This window comes from Canis aureus, chromosome 32 (genome assembly GCF_053574225.1).
Source record: "Canis aureus isolate CA01 chromosome 32, VMU_Caureus_v.1.0, whole genome shotgun sequence".
Lineage (NCBI taxonomy): Eukaryota > Metazoa > Chordata > Mammalia > Carnivora > Canidae > Canis > Canis aureus.
Genome location: NC_135642.1, coordinates 3,429,808 through 3,445,516, shown reverse-complemented (window position 1 = coordinate 3,445,516; position 15,709 = coordinate 3,429,808).

Here is a 15,709-nt window from a genome sequence, read left to right as displayed (position 1 = left end):
TTCTGATTCTGTATACTTAAGTCCCTTGACTTCCCCTGGAACTTCTCCGTCTAGCTGGTCTTCTGGGGGAGGGGCCTGTTTTGCTGACTTTCAGGTGTTAGCTCTTGGGGGAGCTGCTCTGCCCTCTGCCTGGTGCAGGGGTCGTTTAACCTGTGAGGCCCCAGGAGGAACCATCCCAGTGACGCCAGCAGCTCTGGAGCCCTGGATTCAGCTCCCACAGTAACTATGGAGCTCTCCCTCTGCAGGGCCTGGAGGTGCCAAGGTGGGGACGCTGATCTGCTCAGCTCTGGGCAGAAGCGTCCTAGCTGTCGTGGGCCTTCCTAGGCTCTACCCGTCCCAGGGGGAGGCCGGATCCTGGGCTGTGTCCTGGTGCCCTGTGCTCCAGTGCCTGCGCTGTTGGATTCCCCCTCCCGGCCACACAGCTGCCTCCATGGTGCCGCTGCCCGAGCCCCTCTGAGCTGGTCCCAGAGCCCCACAGCCCTCTCCACAGGCATCCTCTTCCTCTGCCGGAATCCACTCCGAGCCCTGGCCTCACAGCCCCCTCCATGTGGAGCCACCACCCAAGCCCCTCAATGCTGCTCCGGGTCCAGCTGTGGGCCCTGCAGTCTTTTAGGGAGATCGACGTGGGATATGGTGCTGTCTCCTGCGTGCGCAGGTGTCTATTAGTGTTCCAGGGAGCCCGAGGGCATCCCCGCCATCTTGGCGTCCTGCTCCAACTCCCTGCGGGTGCCTTTCCACCCGGGAAGATTGGTGAAGCTCCTGCTTCTCTGGGTCAGAGCTTTCTTATCCTGGAAGCACTCGTCCAGGCCTTAGCCCAGAACCTCGTGGGGTCCCTCCCCCTTGGATGCCTTTTGTTTCTTTTTTTTTAATTTTTATTTATTTATGATAGTCACACACAGAGAGAGAGAGAGAGAGAGAGAGAGAGAGAGAGAGGCAGAGACACAGGCAGAGGGAGAAGCAGGCTCCATGCTCCGGGAGCCCGACATGGGATTTGATCCCGGGTCTCCAGGATCATGCCCTGGGCTGAAGGCAGGCGCTAAACCACTGTGCCACCCAGGGATCCCCTTTTGTTTCTTTATTTCTTTCCCCCCTCTTCCTACCTTGATAGAAGTGCGAACTCTTCTCACTGTAGCATTCCAGCTGGTCTCTCTTTAAATCTCAGGCCGAATTAATAGATTTTCAGGATGTTGAAAATTATCTAGGTAATTTGGTGGGGACAGGTAATTTGGGGACCCTACTCTTCCGCCATCTTGCCCCTCCCTCCACTTTCCTATTTCAACCAATGTCACAGAGACACAGGATAAAGCAGTGTGGTTCTCAGGCTCTGGCTGCCTCCGTTGGTTAAGCATCCGACTCCTGACTTCACCCTTGGTCTTAATCTCGGGGTCATGAATTCGAGCCCTGTGCTGAACTGTGGACGAGGCATGGAGCCTACTTAAACAAACCAAACCCACAGGGGTGTGGTTCTGGCATAAGCTGAAGGAGCAGAATAGAGAGCCTGGAAGAAAATGCACTCCGATACGGTCAACTGATTTTTTAAACTTAATTCAATTTAAACCTAATTAATTAACAGTATAGTGTATTATACTTTCAGAGGGAGAATTCAGGGATTCACCAGTTGAAGATAACACCAGGGCTCATGACATCATGTGCCCTCCTTTATGCCCGTCTACCAGTTACCCTGTCCCTCCACTCCCCTCCCCTACAACGACACTCAGTTTGTTTCCTGTGATTGAGTCTCTTTTTCCTCCATCTCTGTTTTCATATTATTTGTTTTTCCTTCCCTTCACAGATGCTCATCTGCTTTGCTTCTTTAATTTGACCTATGAATGCAACCATACGGTAATTTTCTTTCCTGACTGACTTATTTCACTTAACATGATCCCTCTAGTTCTATCCACGTCATTGCAAATGGCAATGTTTTCTTCTCTTTGATAGCTGAGTACCGTTCCTATCATCTAACTATCATCTATGACCATCATCTATCTTCCATCCTCTTTATCGATCATCTGCCTGAGGGCACCGAGGCTCCTCCCACAGTGTAGCTACTGTGGACCCGGCTGCTGTGGACATTGGGGTGCAGGTGTCCCCGAGTCTCATGCATCTGTATCTTCGGGATGAGCTAAGGCCGTGCACCTGCTGGTCACAGAGCGGCTCTATTTGTAACTTCCTGAGGAGTCTCCACACCGTTTCCAGGGTGGCTGTGCCAGCCTGCGGTCCCGCCCACAGAGTGTAGGGTTGAGTGAGTTTTGCAGGACGTTGTTAAAGTCTGGTCCACATTTCATTTTGCATCCTTTGGGCTCCAATAATTGTCCTTAAGTATTTCTGGGGAAGCCAGGTATTGGGCTCCTTTTCAGTGAGACGTTTCCATAGCTCATAGGCCTCAGCTGTAGCCTGGAAGGAGGCAGGTGTGGACCTGTGCACAGGGATGCTGCCTCCTACATGGCCTCCTGCAGTGCCTGAGCGTCCCGCAGGAGGCGCCCGAGCCCAGGCCCTGCCCAAGGGCTGCAAAGGCTCAGTAGGCCTCTTCGACCTGCACTAACAGGAGCCCACCTGTGCTGGGGAGACCTGAGGAGGACGTGGGGACGCACCATGCTGATGAGCCCCGGTCTCCTCAGGAACCGCAGTGAGGCTTCAGGAAGATGTGGGCCCGCATCCACCCTGACAGGAACACCTGGGCCACTTCAGGACCTGCAGGGAGGCTTCAGGAAGCTGTGGTGCCGTGTCCACTCTGGCAGGAGCTCCTGGGCCGCTCAGGACATAAGTTGAGGCTTCTGGAAGGTGAGGGCCGTATCCACGGTGTCAGCAGCCTTGGCCTCCTCAGAACCTGCAGTGACGTTATGGGAGGACATGTGGCCAAGCCCACACAACAGGACGCTGACGTCCTCAGGACCCCCGGTGTAGACGTCGGGAAATATGGGGATGCTTCCATGCAGACAGGAGACCCCAGCCTTGTCAGGTCCTTTGGTGAGGCCTAAGAAAGATGTGGGTGCCGAATCCACACTGACAGGAGTCTCCGGCCTCCTAACGACCTGCCCTTTGACTTCGGGATATATGGGGCTGTGTCTATGCTTACAGGAGCTCACAGCCCCCTCAGGACCCGCGGTGAGTTTTCTGGAGGCCATGGGGCCATGTCCAGGCTGACAGGAGCCCTCGGCCTCCTGAGGACTTGCTGTGAGGCTTCCAGAGGATGTGAGGCATAGTCCACAGTGACAGGAGACCCAGCGTCCTCAGGACCCGCTGACTATGACTCAGGAACACGTGGGGCCACGTCCACACTCACAGGATCCTGGCTTCCTCAGCACCCACTGGAGGACTCTGGAGGCACCGTTGGGGACCACGTCCACCTCAGAAGGGACTACTCAGAACCACAGGGTAAGTGAATGGGTAGAATGAATGGTAGGGTCAGGGGAGGGGAGGTAGTTGGTTGTTAGGTTAGATGTTAGGGTTTAGTGATTATGCTTATGGTTATGGATTAGAGGATAGCATGAGGGATAAGGTAAGGGTCAGTGTTTAGGAGTTGGATGGGGGTTAGGGATTAGGGAAAGGGTTTAGGGTTAGTGTTAGGGACAGGATTTAGAGTTCGGGTTAGGGTTTAGGCTTAGGGATTAGGGCAGGATGTTAGGAGTTGGGGTTAGGGTTATGGTTAGTGTTAGGGTTGTGATTAGGTTTGCAGTTAGGATTAGGTGTTAGGATGTGAGTTAGGGTTAGTTGTTAGGGTTAGGGGTTAGGGTTAAAGTTAGGGCTAGCTTTAGATTTAGGGTGAGCGGTAGGGTTAGGATAGGGGTTAGGATTAGGGTTAGTGTTTGGTTAGAGGTAATGGTCAGGTCAGGGTCAGGGTAGGGTCAGGGTACGGTTTTGGAAAAGGGTAAGAGATAGGGTTAGGCAGTGGGTTAGGGGTTAGTTTTAGGGTACGGGTTAGGGTACATTTTGGGGTATGAGATAGGGTTAGTATTAGAGGGTTAGGGTTAGGGTACAGGAAAAGGTTCGGAATAGGATTTGAGTATATTAATTTAAGGTTAGGGTTAGAGGTTAGGGTTAGATTTAAGGTAGCGGTCAGGGTTAAGGAAACCTAAGAATAGGTTAAGGAGTTAGGGTGAGGCTTGGCAGGCAGGTTCAGTGAATGTGTTTCTGTCCAGGGGTTTGTGTTTGGTTGTCGATTAGTCTTGTTTTATGTTTCAGTTAACATTAGGATTAAGTGTAGGGTTAGGGTTATGTCTGTGTATGGTTAGAATTTCAGTCTTGACCTGTGCCTGCACTGGGACTCCTAGTATCTTGGCAGTTTAGTTTTATGCACTCTATTTAGGTTTTGGGTTCAAAGATACCTTGACTCCACCAAGTCAGTGGCCTCCCCAGAGAATCAAAATACAGGCTTCTGCTGGGGTGATAATAGACATGGCAGGCTTCTCCCGAGCTGAGCTAAGGAGGGGATTTGGGGCTCTAAATACTCTTTATTTGGATTTTCAGTTGCCTTTCTGATTATATCTCTTGTGTGCACATGTATCCTCTATACTACCAATTATTATTTTAAAGTTTTATTGAATTCCTGTTTGTAAGCACAGTATGATATAGTTTCAGGTTTACCACATACTGATTCAACCCTTGGATGCAATGCCTGGTATTGGTCACAGGTGCCCTCCACTATCCCCACAGCCTGATTCCCCATCCCCCCCACCTTCCTCTGGTATCTATTAGTTTATTCTCTGTGGTTAAGAGTGAGTTTCTTGGTTTGCTTCTCTCATCCCACCCCATCAATCCCCTTGCCAGTTTGTTTGGTTTCTTAAAATTCACTTGTGAATGCAATTGTATGGTATTTGATATCTGTCTTTCTCTGACTGACTGAGTTCATTTAGCATAAGTCCCTTCCACTTCTCCCATGTCATTGTAAATGGCTTCATTTCATCCTTTGTGATGACCGAGTGATGTCACAGTGTGTATATTTACCACATCATCTCTGCCCATTCATCTGTCGATGGACATCTGGGCTGTATCCACAGTTTGGCTCTTGTTGATAATGCTGCTACAAACACTAGGCTGCGTGTCCCTCTTTGAATCTAAGAGACTACTTTTATATCCTCGGGATAAATACCTAGCTGTGAAATTTTGGAATCATAGGGTACTTCTACTTTTAACTTCTTGAGGACCCTCCACACTGTTTTGCACAGTAGCTGCACCTGATCTCATGCTCACGAGGAGTATAAGGGGGCTCCCCCTTCTCCATAGCCTCACCAACACCTGTTGTTTCTTGTGTTGTTAATTTTAGCCATTTCGACGGCTGTCAGGTGACATCTTATTGTGGTTTTGGTTTGCATTTCCCTGATGATGGGTGACGCTGGGTGTCTGTCCATGTGTCTGGTGGCCATCTGGATGTCTTGACAGAGACAAAGTCCATTCATGTCTTCTGCCCATCTGCAGTTGGATAATTTGTGTTTAGGATGCTGACATTTATATTTGCTTTATGTATTTTGGATACTAACTCTTTATTGGATGTGTTGTTTACGAATATCTCCTTTCATTTTATACGTTGCATTTTAGCGTTGCTTGTTTCCTTCACTTTGCAGAAGCTTTGCAATTTGATGAACTCCCAATGGGATTTTTGCTTTTGTTTCGCTTGCCTCAGATGCATATCTGGAAAGCAGATCCAATGGCCAATGTCAAAGATGTTGCTGCCTATCTTTTCTTCTTTGTATGATTTCAGGTCCCACATTTAGGTCTTTCATCCATTTTGAATTTATTTTTTATATATATGGTGTAAGAAAGTGGTCCAGTTTCATTCTTCTGCGTGCGGCTGCCTGGTTTTCCCAACACCATTTGTACATATCCTGGCGTCAGGGTTAGGGTTTGTTGAAGAGATGGTCTTTGTGCTTTGGATATTCCTTCCTTCCTTGTTGTCGTTTAATGGACCATGTGTTACAGGTTTGTATCTTGTTTCGGCTTTCCATTCTATTCTATTGATATAAGCGTCTCCTGTTGGGAGATTCTTGATTCCTGATTCAATTTCTCTGCCTGTTATCTGTGTGTTCAAGTTTCTTATTTCTTCCTTTTTCATTTTTGCTATGTTATATATTTCCAGGAATTGATCTATTTCTTCTAGGTTCGGGGTTGCTGGCATATGATTTTTCATAATGTTCTCTTATAAACATTTGTATTTCTAGTGTTGGTGGTTATTTCTCTTTTCTCATTTGTGATTTTATTTGGGTCCTTTCACATCTTTATATCTTTTTCTTTTTTAAAGATTTTATTTATGTATTCATGTGAGACGCAGAGAAGCAGAGTTATAGGCAGAGTGAAAATGGGGCTCCATGTGGGGAGCCTGATGTGGGACTTGATGCCCCAGGAGTCCGGGTTCGTGACCTGAGCCAAAGCAGATGCTCAACCACTGAGGCACCCAGGTGCCTTGCTGATTCAATTCCTTTGCTAGTTATGGGTCTGTTCACATTTTCTATTTCTTCCTATTTCAGTTTTGCTCGTTTGCACATTTCTAGGGACTTGTCCATTTCTTCCTGGTCTCCCATATGTTAGCGTATAACCTTTCATAGAATTCCCTTGTAATTGTCTTATTTTTCTGGTGTTGATTGTGATCTCTCTTCTCTCTTTTGTGATTTTATTTATTAGGTCTTTTCTCTTTTCTCGTTGATAAGGCTGGCTAGGGCTTTGTCTATTTTATTAATTATTTTGAAGAACCAGCTCTTAGTTTCGTTATTCCATTCTACTGATTTGTTGTTTCTGCATTGTTTATTTCTGCTCTCATCTTTATTTTTTCCCTTCTTCTGTAGGCTTCAGGCTATGTTTGCTATTCCTTTTCCAGCTCCTTTAGGTGTAGGGTTAGGTTGTGTATTGGAGACTTCTTGTTTCTTGAGGTAGGCCTGTATTGCTATGTACTTCCCTCTTACGGCTGCCTTTGCTACATCCCAGATGTTTTGAGAAACATGTTTTCATTTTCATTTGTTTTAAATTTCCTATTTAATTTCTTGGTTACTCCATTCATTCTGTAGTAGGATGTTCATAATCTCCACATATTTTTGGTCTGTCCAATTTTTTTTCTTACTGTTGACTTCAAGTTTCATAGTGTCTGGTCCAAAACTGTACAGGGTGTGATATCAACCTTCTTGTAACTGTAGTACCTGTTGAGGGCTGATTTGTTGGCCATGATATGATCTGTTCTGTAGAATGTCCCATGTGCTGTTGAAAGGAATGTGTAGGGATCCCTGGGTGGCGCAGCGGTTTAGCACCTGCCTTTGGCTCAAGGCGCCAACCGGGAGACCTGGGATCGAATCCCATGTCGACCTCCCAGTGAATGGAGCCTGCTTTTCCCTCTGCCAATGTCTCTGCCTCTCTCTCTCTCTCTCTCTCTGTGTGACTATCGTAAATAATAAAAAAAAATGAAGGAAGGTATTCTGCTTTAGGATGAAATGTTCAGACTATATCTGTTGAGTCCCTGTGGTCCAGTGTGTCAAGGCTATTGTTCTCCTGTTGATTTTCTGTATACACGATTGGTCCATTGCCATAAGTGGGTGTTAAAATCCCTTGTCATTGTATTATTATCAGTGAGTTCCTGTACGTTTGTTGTTAATTGGTTTCTATATTTAGGTACTCCCATGTTGGCAATTTAAATATTTAGTTGTTTGATCTTGATAAAGAGTCTTTTTAATTATGAAATAATGCCCTTCTTCATTTCTTCTTACAGTATTTGTTCTTTCTTTTTTGAAATTTAAATATTTTATTTATTTATTCATGAGAGATACACAAAGAAGCAGAGGCAGAAACATAGGCAGAGGTAAAGGCAGGCTCCACAAATGGAGGCCGATGTGGGCCCAGGATCACCCCCTGAGCCGAAGGCAGATGCTCAACCACTGAGCCACCTGGCGTCCCCTTGGGTTTGGTTTCAAATCTCGTTTGTCTGATATAAGTATGGGTCCTCCAGCTTTCTTTTGATATCCATTAGCATGATAGATGATTTTCCATCCCCTGACTTTCAATCTCCTGGTGTCTATAAGTCTAATGTGAGCATCTTGTAGGCAGCATACAGATGGATCTTGTTTTTTTAATAACGATTAAAATGAGAGAGTGAGGGAGAGAGAGAGAAAGAGAGAGAGAGAGAGGCAGAAAATTAGGCAGTGAGAGAAGTAGGCTCCCCACCAGGAGCAGAATATGGGACTTGATCCCAGACTCCAGGATCACACCCTGAGTCAAAGGCAGAGGCTCAACCCCTGAGCCACCCAGGCATACCGGATCCTGTTTTTTAAGCCACTCTGATACCCTATACCTTTGATTGGAGCATTTAGTCTATCAGCATTCAGAGTGATTATTCAAAGATATGAACTTTGTGCCTTTGTGTTTCCGGAAGAGATGGTGTTTCCAGTGACTTTCTCTGGTCCTTTCTAGTCTATGTTTATTTTGGTCTCTTTTTTTCCCCCACTAGAAGAGTCCCTCTTAAAATTCCTTACTGGACTGATTAAGTGGTCATGAACTCCTTTATATGTTGCCTGTCTAGGAAAATCTTTATCTCTCCTTCTCTCCTTAATGACACCCATGCTGAAAGAAGAATTCATACATATTGGACTCCAATAAAAAGAAATTTAAAAACCTAAAATAAATTCTTTCTAATATGATTGAGGAAAATGGCATGTAGGAGGAAAACCAGAAGCACAAAGAGAGAAGGAGAGATTTCACCCTCTGTAGCCTTCACAGGGAACTGATGTCCTTTCCTAGCAGGGGCCCCCCGTCCGTAGGATGCTTCCTTCCCCTCTGTGCCCTTGTTGGAACCCAGAAGGCACATCTCCGTGCCTTCAGCACGTCTGCAGTCGTGGTTTATAGCGTCTTCCATGTATCCTATTGGGGATCACAGCGTGGTGTATGTAACCATCCGGCTGCTGTTTGACAACATTGGGGGATTCTGACTTTTGTTGGTTTTGGGGTGTGTGTGTCTATCACATGCAGCTATCACATGCAGCTATCGTATTCTCTGGCTGGGTAACCCAAAACCCGGAAATGGTTGGCACAACATCATTTCTGGTGCTGGCGCTGGGTGGCTAGCTGGGCTCTCCTGTCCACCCCGGGGCTCGCTCATGCAGTGTCTTTCCGCTGGAGAGTCAGCTGAGCTGGAAGGTCCGGCTCGGCCATATTCCCATGTCTGGCAGTGGGTCCTGCCGAGCGCCGGCTGCTTCTCTTCTCCCCAATGCCTCTCCAGCAGGGAGCCAGACATTCGGGCCACCCTTGGGGGGAGCTCCTGAGGAACCGGCTGCCCATGGCGGGGAGCCATGAAGCTGCCTGTGTGTGGGAGTCAGAGTGGGGATGGGGCTGGGGTTCCTTGTTCCCCTGTGCTGACTGGCCTTCAGGCCGAGCCTATGCTCACCCACCCCCCATGCTCACTCGGGCAAGGAGGGTGCGCTCCACACGTTGGTGTGAGAGATCCAGCACCAAAAGGTGTTCATGCTGAGTCCACCTGGTGAGGGTGGTCCAGGTGGATGAGCTGCAAGTGTGGGACCCAGGAATTTTAACAAAAATCCCCTAACCCTGGACAAGCAGAGCAGGAGTGATTCAACTTTGTGCTACATAGGCCACCTCCCCTATGACCCCCAAATGACCTGCTTATGGCTTAAGGTGCTGCCCCACCCTAGTCATTCCGCTGGGCACACCCTAATCGGAAATCTGCTCATAACAATGTAACCGTGCTTTGTGCCTGCCAAAACCCCGCAGCGATTCTGACCAAAGTAATAGACCAGCTCAAGTGGATACTATAGAGTAAGGTGTAATTCAATCGGCCACCTACATGTGGACCGACATGACTGTGCAAATTTCTGCATATCCCATGGTCCACTGGCCCCTATAAAGCTGCCTCGCCTCTTAGTCTCAGGGTCCAAGTCCCTGCTGCAATGTGTCTGGTGCACTTGGACCAACTTTTGGTTGGTCCCAGTGGGGGCTCCAGCTTGTAAAGAAACCCTCAGGAGTTTGCATTGGTGTCAGCTCCTTGGTGGTTTCTTGGATTCGCAATCTTGGGCACAACACAAGGGCCTGCTGTCCTGAAATCACTTCCATGGCCACGCTGACCACCCCGCAGGCCCTCTGTGCCCCAGGCACCCAGGCACGGGGATGCGGGGAGGGAGAAATGCCCCGGAATCTGGCCAGCCTCGGACCCCTGGACAGAGGGAGCAGTGACCTCTCAGGTCACTTTGCACAGACCCTGGTGACCTGAGGCTCCCTGGCTGTCACACTCTCCCACCCATTCTGGCCCACGGGGCATAGGCTGAGTCCCAGTAAAGTCTGTGAGGCCTGACCCTGGCGTCCGGCCACCCCTGGATGGCACGTGGGGACGTCAGCTGTGTGTGCCTAGCGGCACCCCTGCATGTACTGGTTGGGGCCTCAGTGGTGCCCCCTCCTCCTCACTGTGGGTCTCTCCACGCCCCATGCACAGAGTTCTGGGAGACACAGAAACGGGCTGGTTGTGCATTTTTGCACCACAACACTTTATTGACTCTCTACAGCAAACAGGCTCAGAGCAGAGGGTTCGTGCCTTCCCCTGGGGAAGGAGACCCTTCTGTCTTAGGGGAGAGCAAGAATCACACGGAGTGGGGGGGGGCGAGTGCTGGAGTCCCCCACCTGGGAGCATGTGTGGACTCTGGTTGGAGGTGTGTGTCCTGAGGTTTCAGCCTGAGTGACGGTTCTGAGGACAGCAAAGCTGGAACTGCAGCTCATGGGCTCCTGTGCTGCATCCCTGCAGGGCAGCTGGACCCCGGCCTCGGGACCCCTGGGGCCCCAGCACCTGTAGGAGCCTGCCTCCTGGTGTGGGTGTGGGTGGGGCCCACCGACCTACCCCTCCTCTCCCCACCCTGGGGTGTACCGGGATCCCCCGGTCTGCCCTAGGTCAGCGACGTGGATCTGTGGGTGCACGCCCAGTGCCCAGGAGGCCACATCCAACTGTGAGAAGCCTCGCTCATACCGGGGCCAGAATCCAGGGCTGGCCAGAGCCATGGGGGGCTGGATCCCATTAGTCTTTGTGTTGGGCCTGGTGGGGGCTCAAATCAACTCAACCCCCCAGAGCCTGGCGCCCAGTCAGCCCAGGTTCCTCTAGGTTAGGGGCTGGTGTCCTGTGCAGGGTGTGTCAGGGTCCAAGAGGAACAGTGGGCGTGGCAGAGCACAGTGGGTCCTCTGCACCACTCACCTGCACACACCCTGTTGGGGGCTCCCTGTCTTCCCTCCTCCCTGCCACCCCTGGGTACTCTATGGGACACCTCGGGTTCTGATGGGAGCAGGGTATCCATAGAACCCTGGGGAGGCTGAGCATGTCCCACAGGGGGCAGCTGCATCGGACCTTGCTCAGGGACGATGGTGTGGGGGTGGATGGTGTTGGGGCATGGGTATGATGGTGGTAGAGTGTGGGGGATGGTGTAGGGGGGATTGTGTTGGGGTATAGTGTGGGTGGGGATTGTGTGAGGCTGTGTGTGTGTGAGGGGGATGGTGTAGGGGTTACGCCATGGGGGATGATGATGTTAGGGGATGGTGTGGGTCTGGGAAATGGGATGGGGTGGGGGGGTGGCAGACACACGGCAAACCCTTTATCTAAGATCCACAAGGGAAATCCACAGAAAAAGGTGACCCCTGTCTGGGGTTTGCTGTGACACTTGCCCCTGGGGCCCCGTGTGGTCAGTGCAGGGCCCTGGCTGGACCGGGGACAATATCTCAGGTCATCATACTATGTATGTTTACAAATTGCAAATTGTCTCAAATTAAATGCATAGAATTTAGAAATATATAAAGCACCGAGAGGGAGTGTCACCCTGACCCATCCGACCCTCATCAGATCGATGTGTGTCCTCCTCCAGTCACAGCCATACACCCTGCCCCCTGTCCCCTTAATGACCCCCACGGCCCGCACCCCCAACCCCTGCTTTTCAGGGGGCCGTCCCTCACCCCTTTGGTTTTCAGCTCACATGGCATCCCCTGGAGGCCCCATCCTAGTGGCCTCCTCATCCCCGAGACTCCGGGGGAGGGGTCACGGGGGTCATCCCCAGCACCTTACCATGCAGCCGTGTGTTGTTGGCTTCTGTTCTTCCCCCGGCCTCAGAAGCCCCGTGTTCCCTACCCAGAAACCCCTGGTCTTCCCCCGGAGCCCGATCCCCCCTGGCCCCTCAGCCTGTAGTAGTATCAAAACCTGATGTGACTGCTGAACGTCCTGTTGACGTCCAAGTCTACCCTGTAGTAGTATCAAAACATGATGTGACTGCTGAACGTCCTGTTGACGTCCAAGTCTACCTCCGTGATGTCCTAGGAGGAGACCAGGGCCTCCTCTTTCATTTACTGTGGGAAAACCAAGGAGGAGATGCAGGCATCAGGGACACAGACCCCGACATGTCACAAGCTGCCGTGCTGAGCAGGGAGCCCTGGGGCAACCATGCGAGTGTGTCCTGCAGAACCTCCTTCCTTCTTCTGGGAGGCTGGGGATGGCAGGAGTGCCCACCGTGCCCATGGGACCTGTGTGAGGGCCTGTGCACAGCTGTTGTGGGCAGGGAGGTGACTGAGGGTCAGCCTGGGTGGGATGGCATAGGGGTTCAGCCCAGGTGGGAGGGGACATGGGGGTGTTGTGCCCAAGATTGCGAATCCGAGAAACCACTACAGAGCTGACACTGATGCAAACACACAAGGGTTGATTTCCAAACTCGAGCTTGCGTCCAAGTACACCCGACACAGCGGAGCAGGGACTTGGACCACGAGGTGGTGTTTTGCTTTTAAGGGCTTGTCTCGGGGACCTCCAGAATGGCTGGAGTAATTCCTCAAGTTCTGTTTACATTTTGATATGGGGCCTTCAAGGGCATTGACCTCTGTTCTCATTCTAATAGACGCCTCCAGCCCTTGGCGTGGGCTAAGTTCTTATCCTAATGTGGGGCTTTCTAGGACATTAAGCTGTAAACTTTTGTTTTTTTCCTGTAACTGTAGGCATGTAAATTTCAGCTCTTCTTCACAGGGGCCTGGGATGGCTTGACATGTTCGAACGCTGAACTTAAAGTGGAAAGGCCTTCATTTTCTCGGCCTACTTGAGTCCCGTCCCATCCTATCTTGCTCCTTCCCCCTTCCCCAGAGCTCCTGAGAGAGCAATTGCAAATGACCACAGCGTGGCAGCCTGTGTTGGGGGACAGGACCAGGGATTTGGGATCAGGAAGAGCTGGGGTGCGGTCATCCCGGCTGTGCAGCGGGATTCGATGCTGCAGACTCTTATTCCCTAAGGCTATCTTGACAACTGACTTTGTACATAAAAAAGCTGTCCTCTATCTTTAAAGTTGAAGAGCCAGTCAAAGCCTTTTTTCTCTGCCTATCTGATTGCTCAGATTCCAATCTGAGATGTATTTCCTGTTAATAAGGATAATTTACTATCTTATATATATATATAAATTACTATGCTTAAAATATTCTGACACAAGTAATTCAGAGGGATGAGGGTTTCTCATCTCTTTCTTCACAGCTCAGTCACTCATCAGGAAATGCATCTTTATGGATTTGGAAAGAACTGAGAGACATTATTACCAATGGTCTTATTATTATGTGAAGGATTCTTCCCTGAGATTCTTCCCCTGTTTCAACTGACACTGAAACACTGTGAACTCTTTGGAAGACAAATGTCAAGGAAATAAATGTTATGCATTACTAATTTTAAATGCCCTTGCAATATGGTGTCTATTATGCTAGAAGTATTTTTATCTGATTTTTGCTATTTGTTATCCGTTCCTGCTTTTCAGGTTGAGGAGGCATTATACGTGTTCATAAGTGTTTTTCTTTCCTTCTGATATAAACTTCTTACTTTGTTCCCATCGAAGGAAGTCTTTAAGAATAAGGCAAAAGTTAATTAAACTATTCTTAAAATGTCTTTACACTTGGAGCCTGATTCATTTAAGTCAATTTTCAAAATAAATCTTATTTATTAGGAAAACAAGAAAGATTTATAGGGAAATTGAGAAGATAGTACAGAGCATTCGCATGCACTTGCACTCAATTTCTCCAATTATTGATATCTTATATTAGTATGGTACAATTATTAGCTAATGAATCAATATTAAAATAGTCGCATTAACCAAAGACCATACTTTATTCAGATTTCCTTAGTTTTTGCTAAGTTACCATCCCTCATATCACATTCCATTTGTCCTCCTGTTTTCTTACTCTCCTCTGGATTGTGACATTCTTTCAGCCTTTCCTAGTTGTTGTTGCCCTGGAACACTTTGAGAAGTAGAGTATTTTGTAAAATTTCCTTCATTTGGGACATGTCTGTTGTTTATCTCATGATTGAAGTGTTTTTGCGGATTATATACAGAGATATACTGCCATTTTCATTATATCATATAAAGGATAGATACTATCAACATGATTTATCAGACTTGGTATCGATCTGATCATCTTGCTGAGGTAGTGTTTGTCATGTTTTCCCGTTGTTAAGTGATGAATCATCATCATCATCTTCTTCTTCTTCTTCTTCTTCTTCTTCTTCTTCTTCTTCTTCTTCTTCTTCTTCATTATCATTATTATTATTATATTATCATTGTTATTTTAAGTTTTTCATAATACATTTGTAGAAGGAAGTTACTATGTGTATTCCACACCTAAGAGTGGGAAGCTATGCTCATCAACTTGAAGGTGGAATGTCTGCACAAATTGTTTGAAATTCTTCTACATGGGAGATTTCTCTTCTTGTGTGTTTTTTTTCTTTTTCAAAGATGTTATTTATTTATTTGAGAGAGAGAGGAGAAAAAAACCATGAGTGACAGGGGCAGAGGGAGAGGGAGAAGCAGGTTCCCTGCTGAACCGCGAGCCTTCCTTGGGACCTGGATCATGATCTGACTTAAGGCAGAAGCTTAACTGACTGAGCCACCCAGGTGCCACTATTTCTTTCTTTCCCTCTTTCTTTCTTTTTTTAAAATAATATATTTACTTTTTATTGGTGTTCAATTTGACAACATATAGAATAACTCTCAGTGCTCATCCTGTCAAGTGCCCCCCCTCAGTGCCCATCACACATTCACACGGACCCCTGCCCTCCTCCCCTTCCATCACCCCTAGTTCGTTTCCCAGAGTAGGAGTCTTTATGTTCTGTCTCCCTTTCTGATATTTCCCACACATTTCTTCTCCCTTCCCCTATATTCCCGTTCACTATTATTTATATTCCCCAAGTGAATGAGAACATACAATGTTTGTCCTTCTCCAGTTGACTTACTTCGCTCTGCATAATACCTTCCAGTTACATCCACTTTGAAGCAAATGGTGGGTATCTGTCGTTTCTATTCGATGAGTAAGGCCCACCTTTTCTCTCCCTTGATCTTCTGAGTCTCCTATGATATGAATGTTATTGTTTTAATAAGTGGCTGAGTTCCCTAAATCTGCCTCTGTGGTCCATAACTTTCCTTGTTTTTAAGGCTTCCACTTGGGACTGCATCTCATTTATAGCATTTTTAACGTTTGCCTGATTAAATTTTAGTTCTTCTATTTCTACTGTAAGGGATTCTCTAGTTTTCTTCTGTGCTCTTTTTCCAGCCCAGATGCTATCTTTATAATCATTGTTTAAACTGTAGTTAGACATCATATATTTGTATTGATGGACTTCCTGGCTGTGAGTACTACCTCATGTTATTTTATGGAGCTGAATTTCTCGATCTCATTACTTTTTCCAGAAAAGAAAGAAGGAAGAAAAAGAAAAACCAAAAAAAACAATAACAACTGCCCTCCC